This window comes from Triticum dicoccoides, chromosome 4B, assembly GCF_002162155.2.
Source record: "Triticum dicoccoides isolate Atlit2015 ecotype Zavitan chromosome 4B, WEW_v2.0, whole genome shotgun sequence".
NCBI classification, from domain to species: Eukaryota; Viridiplantae; Streptophyta; class Magnoliopsida; order Poales; family Poaceae; genus Triticum; species Triticum dicoccoides.
Genome location: NC_041387.1, coordinates 427,825,390 through 427,834,941, shown reverse-complemented (window position 1 = coordinate 427,834,941; position 9,552 = coordinate 427,825,390).

Genomic DNA, 9,552 nt, shown 5'->3' with positions numbered 1-9,552 from the left:
CTAGAGCTCGAGCCGGGGAGGGAGCACCATTGGAGGAGGGGTGGGGGAGTTGGAGGAGGGGAGTGGGTGCAGCAGCTAGCCTCCGCACCCGGGGCGGACGAGATGCGGGGGGTGGGAGGGGGGAGGGGCGGAGGAGGAGGGGGCGACAATGGGAGGAGAAGGAGGAGGGGCGACGAGGAGGGGGAGGCGAGTGGGACGGGAGGCGGCGGCGGCGGCTAGGGCTTCTCCACGGGCGGGCTGTTTTTATACCCAAAGGTGAAAAGACTAAAATGCCCCTGGCGGGGCACGGAATTTACACGCGGTGGCATGCTACTGTTCACATCGATTTAAAGGCGACGTGGCCACCTCCATCCTGCCTAGCGGTTCTCCAGGGTTTATAGGTTAAATGCACTATGTACCGAGTTAAATGCATTGGTTCCTATATTTTAATTCTTTTGCCAAATAAGAGTCTTCCATTACTTAACCAAGGTCATTACAGTCATGCTTACGTATAGCTTCAATTTCAGTAGGGACACATCGTAACCACACTGCTGTCTTTGGGAGCGATCGGTCCATCTGGGTGAGGGTGTGATTGGCACTGTTGTGCTCACGCATGATGGTTCTTATCTCATGGTGCCGAGTGTGAAGTAGATATCTAATGTCGCTCACCATAGCTGCCATGGGTGATCTATATATAGCAGAGTCACTGATCATTCACGCCGCCACCGCACAATCTGTCTCTATGATGAGATGATCTGAACTCCACTCAAGAGCTAGTGAAACTCCCTCCGTGAGCGTTGCCATCTGTTTACGTATAATGTGCTGCCTAGTCTTTTTCACCAGATCGGTCTTTTGGTTGCATTGGCTAGAGCATGCACTTTTACATGGTATCAGAGCCAAGAGGTGTTGAGTTCAAGACCCGGCTGACGCAATTTAATTGCAACCCACTTTCGGTCCACGTTTAGGCTTGAGGGAGCCACACGTGAGGGGGAGTGTTGACGTATAATGTGCTGTCTAGTCTCTTCCATCAGATTGGTCTTTTGGTTGCATTGGATAGAGCATGCACTTCTACACCATCTCTGTCTCCAGTGCACTCGCACAATGCTGAATGAAGCGACATGCTGCAAAAATGACGGCACCACTGTGGTCGCGTAGTATCATGCCGGCTCCACCTGTGCCATCCTCCTCCATCCATGAGCCATCAGTATTGAGCTTTACCGATCCCAGTTGTGGCTTCTTCCAATGTTCTGGTGGCCGTATGCACACTGCTGTTACAGCATGCGGTTTACTATTTCTCCTCCAGCCCCTATGTGAGACCATCGTCTTCCCTTTAGTGAAATCAGCACTTGGGTTTTGCTGTATGTCAAGCAAGGTGTCCATGTAGCCACATAAGAATTTGTTAGGCGCATGATGACCCACAAGTATATAAGGGATCTATCGTAGTCCTTTCGATAAGAGTGTCGAACCCAACGAGGAGCAGAAGGAAATGACAAGCGAATTTCAGTAAGGTATTCTCTGCAAGCACTGAAATTGTAGGTAACAGATAATTTTGTGATAAAATAATTTGTAACGGGTAACAAGCAATGAAAGTAAATAAGGTGCAGCAAGGTGGCCCAATCCTTTTCGTAGCAAAGGACAAGCCTGGACAAGTTCTTATAATGAGAAAAGCGCTCCCGAGGACACATGGGAATTATCGTCAAGCTTGTTTTCATCACGTTCATATGATTCACGTTTGTTACTTTGATAATTTGATATGTGGGTGGACCAGTGCTTGGGTACTGCCCTTTCTTGGACAAGCATCCCACTTATAATTAACCCCTATTGCAAGCATCCTCAACTACAAAATAAGTATTAAGGTAAACCTAACCCTAGCGAGAAACATATGGATCCAAATCAGCCCCTTACGAAGCAACTTATAAACTAGGGTTTAAGCTTCTGTCACTCTAGCAACCCATCATCTACTTATTACTTCCCAATGCCTTCCTCTAGGCCCAAATAATGGTGAAGTGTCATGTAGTCGACGTTCACATAACACCACTAGAGGAGAGACAACACACATCTCATCAAAATATCGAACGAATACCAAATTCACATGACTACTAATAGCAAGACTTCACCCATGTCCTCAGGAACAAACGTAACTACTCACAAAGTGTATTCATGTTCATAATCAGAGGGGTATTAATATGCATTAAGGATCTGAACATATGATCTTCCACCAAATAAACCAACTAGCATCAATTACAAGGAGTAATCAACACTACTAGCAACCCACAGGTACCAATCTGAGGTTTTGGTACAAAGATTGGATACAAGAGATGAATTAGGGTTTGAGAGGATATGGTGCTGGTGAAGATGTTGATGTAGATTGACCCCCTCCCGATGAGCGGATCATTGGTGATGACGATGGTGATGATTTGCCCCTCCCGGAGGGAAGTTTCCCCGGCAGAACAGCTCTGTCGGAGCCCTAGATTGGTTCGGCCAAGGTTCCGCCTCGTGGCGGCGGAGTTTCATCCCGTAAGCTTGCTCATGATTTTTTCCAGGGTAAAAGACTTCATATAGCGGAAGATGGGCACCGAAGGGCTGCCAGGGGGGCCACGAGGCAGCAGGACGCGCCGTGTAAGGGTGGGCGCACCCCGCACCCTCGTGGCCAGGGTGTGGGTACCCTCTGGTACTTCTTCCGCTCAATAATTATCATTAATTCCAAAAATGACTTTCGTGGAGTTTCAAGACTTTTGGAGTTGTGCAGAATAGGTTTCCAATATGTGCTCCTTTTCCAGCCCAGAATCCTAACTGCCGGCATTCTCCCTCTTTATGTAAACCTTGTAAAATAAGAGAGAATAACCATAAGTATTGTGACATAACATGTAATAACAATCCATAATGCAATAAATATCGATATAAAAGCATGATGCAAAATGGATATATCAACACGTCAACGGGTGGCGCGGTTGTCATGATGAACCTCATTCTGCAGATGCCAGTTCCGCCATAGTGGCATGATCAGAGGAAGCCACTCCTCCTCAGTGTCGCCATCAAGCAAATGAATGATCCATTTAGGACTGGTGTTGGTTATGTTTTCCATCTTGAGCATTCTTCTCCTATTCGCCATCTCCGTCCATAGTCGTCGAGCCAAGGAGCATCTGCATAAGGCGTGGAATGTATCCTCTCGTTTCATTCCACATAAAACACATGTATCAGAGACCTCGAGCTTCCGCTTACATTTATTTTCAAGTGTGGCTAGCGAATTAGTAGCAACCCGCCATGCGAAGACTCGTACCTTAGGGGAGCACGACACCCCCACGCTGTCTTCCAGACGGCACGAGTGTCGTTTGGTGCCCTGCTCGTGGCGCACGCGGTGGTTCAGGTCTGCTCCTCTAGAGCGGTCTTGTAAGCGTTGCGCATGGTGAAGATACCCCGCGCGTCCGGCTCCCATGAGAGTACATCACCAATGCATTGGTTCCTTTAAAAATAGTAAAAGTTAAATGCATTGGAATTCTAATTCTTCAGCACAAGTACGAGGTTAATCCTAATTCCTTTTACAAGGCGACGTCTAGATTCCCCAAAAAAATCCCTTAATATGGTGGTTCATGAGTGGTCCTACTAACCCTATATATGCCCGTTCTGACCGTCTTAGCTTAACACATTGGCCGATGCCATGTTGATAGAGGGAAGTTGCGTCACAAAACAAATTCACACAATTGATGTGTCACTTGTGCCAACCCAGAAATCACGTTGACACGAGTCTTGACAAACATGATATCATACACATAGAATGGAATAAACAAAAGGGTTCACGGGACCTTAATAAAGTGACTAAGTACAGTGTCAATATAGAGTCTTGACAAGTAGAGTTTACAATGATGACTAACTAGGGTTCCAATGTCTAAAGGCTAGACACCAATCCACATGGAACTGGCTGAGAAAATCTCCTAGCAAACTAACTATCCGACTTCACGATAGGGGAAGACGACACCTCGGCTGGATCTGGCAAAAACAATAATGTCAGCGAGTACTTTGAAAAGCACTCTCAAGAACCAAAACATATATCAACATGCAAAGCAATACATGACATTTAACACTATCATAGCAATTCTAGCTATCATGGCATGGCACAACTTATCTAGCAAGTATGAAGATAAAGCATACACATGTATAAATGTATAATGATCGAATGTTTGTCATGATCATTCCAAGATCACAAACAAACTCTCATGGTCACTAGGACCGATCTTACCATAGCCATTCCATGGCTAATACATGTATTTCTCAACATCACAAGTCATATCGATTTCACCTACTCAACAACCTTTCTTGATTTAAGTTACCTACTCTTTTATTTTGATTGAAGGCTCCAAGTTCAACAATGACCAAATAGTGTAACTTATACCGACTCGTCCATGACCGTGGACACGGCAATTCGAATAGATTTAACTCTGCAGAGATCATACGTTGTACGATACGATGAAGCAACTCATATTCTCCCGTAACACTACATTTCCCATGCAAGTGGACTAGACATACCCTACCAAGATTATCACTAGGCATCCATTTTTACCATGTTACCAGCAAACACTCCAATCTTACTTTTAGAGAGAGGGGTGATACGTCTCCAACATATCTATAATTTTTTATTGTTCCATGCTATTATATTATCCATCTTGGATGTTTTATATGCATTTATATGCTATTTTATATGATTTTTGGGACTAACCTATTAACCTAGAGCCCAGTGCCAGTTTTTGTTTTTTCCTTGTTTTTGAGTTTTACAAAAAAAGAATACCAAACGGAGTCTAATTGACCTCCCAATTTTTGTGGATTTTTTATGGACCAAAAGAATCCCCCGGAGTAAAACAGTTGGGCCAGAAGAGTCCCTGCCTCGTGGATGACTCGGAGACCCCCCTCCCCCCTGACGTGAGACCGACGCAAAAAAATTCCTATAAATACAGAAACCCCCCAAAAGAAACCTAGATTGGGAGTTCCGCCGCCGCAAGCCTTTGTAGCCACCAAAAACCAGTTGGGACCCTGTTCCGGCACCCTGCCGGAGGGGGGATCCATCATCGATGGCCATCTTCATCATCTCGGTGCTCTCCATGACAAGGAGGGAGTAGTTCACCCTCGAGGCTGAGGGTATGTACTAGTAGCTATGTGTTTTATCTCTCTCTCTCTCTCTCTCTCTCTCTCTCTCTCTCTCTCGTGTTCTTGATATGGCACGATCTTGATGTACCGCGAGCTTTGCTATTATAGTTGGATCTTATGATGTTTCTCCCCCTCTACCTTCTTGTAATGGATTTGAGTTTTCCCTTTGAAGTTATCTTATCGAATTGAGTCTTTAAGGATTTGAGAACACTTGATGTATGTCTTGCGTGGGATACCCATGGTGACAATGGGGTATCCTATTGATTCACTTGATGTATGTTTTGGTGATAACCTTGCGGGTTCCGTGACCTTGGGAATCTATGCATAGAGGTTGGCACACGTTTTCGTCTTGACTCTCCGGTAGAAACTTTGGGGCACTCTTTGAAGTTCTTTGTGTTGGTTTGAATAGACGAATCTGAGATTGTGTGATGCATATCATACAATCATACCCGTGGATACTTGTGCTGACATTGGAGTATCTAGGTGACATTAGGGTTTTGGTTGATGTGTGTCTTAAGGTGTTATTTTACTACAAACTCTAGGGCTGTTTGTGACACTTATAGGAATAGCCCAATGGATTGATCGAAAAGAATAACTTTGAGGTGGTTTTGTACCCTACAATAATCTCTTTGTTTGTTCTCCGCTATTAGTGACTTTGGAGTGACTCTTTGTTGCACGTTGAGGGATAGTTATATGATCCAATTATGTTATTATTGTCGAGAGAACTTGCACTAGTGAAAGTATGAACCCTAGGCCTTGTTTCGAAGCATTGCAATACCGTTTACGCGTTACTTGCTACCTTGCTGTTTTTATATTTTTAGATTACAAAAACCTATATCTACCATCCATATTGCACTTGTATCACCATCTCTTCGCTGAACTAGTGCACCTATACAATATACTATTGTATTGGGTGTGTTGGGGACATAAGAGATTCTTTGTTATTTGGTTGCAGGGTTGCTTGAGAGAGACCATATTCATCCTACGCCTCGCACGGATTGATAAACCTTAGGTTATCCACTTGAGGGAAATTTGCTACTGTCCTACAAACCTCTGCACTTGGAGGCCCAACAACGTCTACAAGGAGAAGGTTGTGTAGTAGACATCAAGCTCTTTTCTGGCGTTGTTGCCGGGGAGGTGAGTGCTTGAAGGTATATCTTTAGATCTTGCAATTGAGTCTTTTAGTTTCTTGTTTTATCACTAGCTTAGTATATAAAAGAAAACTAAAAAAAAATGGAATTGAGTTTGTCTCATACACTTCATCTTTTTAATATCTTTTGTGAGAATGATGGAAAGGAAAATAGTGCTCAAGTGCTAGAAGAAGAATGCATTAAAATGTTTGGCACTAAATCTTTGAATGATGAGCATGATTGCAATGTTTTTAGTATGAATTCCTTGAATATCCATGATTCTAATGATATGCAAAGCCACAAGCTTGGGATGCTATGTTTGGTGAAGATGATATGTTTAGTCCCCCAAGTTTTGATGAGAATATTTATTATGATGAAATCATGCCTCCTATTTATGATGATTATATTGATGAAAGTGGGTTTGGAAGAGTGTCAACTTTAGGAAGTAATGATCCCACTATTTTGGAGGACGTTGAATATTATTGTGATAATTATGAAAGTGGATTTGGAGAGGTCATGACTTTATTTAGTGATGAATCCACTATTTCGGAAGAGGTTCCAATAGATTATGAGAACAAAGTTGCTATCTATTATGATTATTGTGATGACTTGTATGCTATTAATAATAATGATAACCATGAAACTTGTCATCATGATTTTAGTTTTCAATTGGATCATGCCTCACATGATAATTATTTTGTTGAATTTGCTCCCACTACTATTCATGAGAAGAAATTTGCTTATGTGGAGAGTAGTAAATTTTCTATGCTTGTAGATCATGAAAAGAATGCTTTATGTGCCGGTTATATTGTTGAATTCATTCATGATGCTACTGAAAATTATTATAAGGGAGGAACATATGCTTGTAGGAATTGCAATAATATCAAGTTTCCTCTCTATGTGTTGAAAATCTTGAAGCTATGCTTGTTTTGCTTTCCTATGCTAGTTGATTCTTGTCCCCATAATTTGTTTGCTCACAAAATACCTATGCATAGTAAGTTGGTTAGACTTAAATGTGCTAGTCATATGCTTCATGATGCTCCCGTTATGTTTGAATTCTTATCTTTTATGTGAGCATCATTGTCATCATCATGCCTAGCTAAAAAGGCATTAAAGAAAAGCGCTTGTTGGAGACAACCCAATATTTACCCTTACTATTTTTGTGTGTTAACATGATTATGCTACTGTAGTAATCATGCTTTATAGCTTTTGTTTCAATAAAGTGCCAAGTAAGACCTTTAGGATAGCTTACGGTGATAGTTGTGTTGATCCTGCTGAAAATCAGAAACTATTGCGTTCAGTAAATTAGTTTTGATAATTCACATAAACGTGATTTTGATCTGATTCTTTTTTATATGGATTGGTAAATGAATTGGTCAGACTTTCCTAATTTGGTAGAATTTTTGCAGTTACAGAAGTATTCTATTCTTACAGATTACTACAGACTGTTCTATTTTTGACAGATTCTATTTTCTATGTGTTGTTTGCTTATTTTGATGAATCTATGAGTAGTATCGGAGGGTATGAAACATAGAGAAGTTTGGATACAGTAGATATTAGACCAATATGAATTTAGAATGAGTTCACAACAATACCAAATGTGACGCCCCCGATTCAATCGTACACTAATCATGCACGCAAATGTGTACGATCAAGATCAGGGACTCACGGGAAGATATCACAACACAACTCTACAAATAAAATAAGTCATACAAGCATCATAATACAAGCCAGGGGCCTCGAGGGCTCGAATACAAGTGCTCGATCATAAACGAGTCAGCGGAAGCAACAATATCTGAGTACAGACATAAGTTAAACAAGTTTGCCTTAAGAAGGCTAGCACAAACTGGGATACAGATCGAAAGAGGCGCAGGCCTCCTGCCTGGGATCCTCCTAACTACTCCTGGTCGTCGTCAGCGGGCTGCACGTAGTAGTAGGCACCTCCGGTGTAGTAGGGGTCATCGTCGATGGTGGCGTCTGGCTCCTGGACTCCAGCATCTGGTTGCGACAACCAGAAAGAAAGGAAAGGGGGAAAAGGGGGGAGAAAGCAACCGTGAGTACTCATCCGAAGTACTCGCAAGCAAGGAACTACACTACATATGCATGGGTATATGTGTAAGGAGGCCATATCAGTGGACTGAACTGCAGAATGCCAGAACAAGAGGGGGATAGCTAGTCCTATCGAAGACTACGCTTCTGGCAGCCTCCGTCTTGCAGCATGTAGAAGAGAGTAGATTGAAGTCCTCCAAGTAGCATCTCCAAGTAGCATCTCCAAGAGCATCGCATAGCATAATCCTACCCGGCGATCCTCCCCTCGTCGCCCTGTGGAAAAGCGATCACCGGGTTGTCTGTGGAACTTGGAAGGGTGTGTTTTATTAAGTATCCGGTTCTAGTTGTCATAAGGTCAAGGTACAACTCCAAGTCGTCCTGTTACCGAAGATCACGGCTATTCGAATAGATTAACGTCCCTGCAGGGGTGCACCAACTTACCCAACACGCTTGATCCCATTTGGCCGGACACACTTTCCTGGGTCATGCCCGGCCGCGGAAGATCAACACGTCGCAGCCCCACCTAGGCACAACAGAGAGGCCAACACGCCGGTCTAAACCTAAGTGCACAGGGGTCTGGGCCCATCGCCCATAGCACACCTGCACGTTGCGAGGGCGGCCGGAAGCAGACCTAGCCTAGCAGGCGTTCCAGTCCAATCTGGCGCGCGCCGCTCCGTCGCTGACGTCTGAAGTGCTTCGGCTGATACACGACGTTGGGATACCCATAACTACTCCCGCGTAGATGGTTAGTGCGTATAGGCTCGTAGCCAACTCAGATCAAATACCAAGATCTCGTTAAGCGTGTTAAATATCCGCGAACGCCGACCAGGGCCAGGCCCACCTGTCTCCTAGGTGGTCTCAACCTGCCCTGCCGCTCCGCCACTAAGTAACAGTCGGGGGCCGTCGGGAACCCAGGCCCACCTCTACCGGGATGGAGCCACCTGCCCCTTCAGCCCCCATCTCCGAACAGTATCATAGGTAATGTAACTGTGTAAAGTATATCGTATATGCCCGTGATCACCTCCCGAAGTGATCACGGCCCAGTAGTATAGCATGGCAGACGGACAAGAGTGTAGGGCCACTGATGGAACACTAGCATCCTATACTAAGCAGTAGGATAGGAGGTAATGGTAACAACAGTAGTAGCAAGGACAGGCTATGCATCAGGATAGGAATAACGGAAAGTAGTAACATGCTACACTACTCTAATGCAAGCAGTATAGAGGAGAATAGGCGATATCTGGTGATCAAGGGG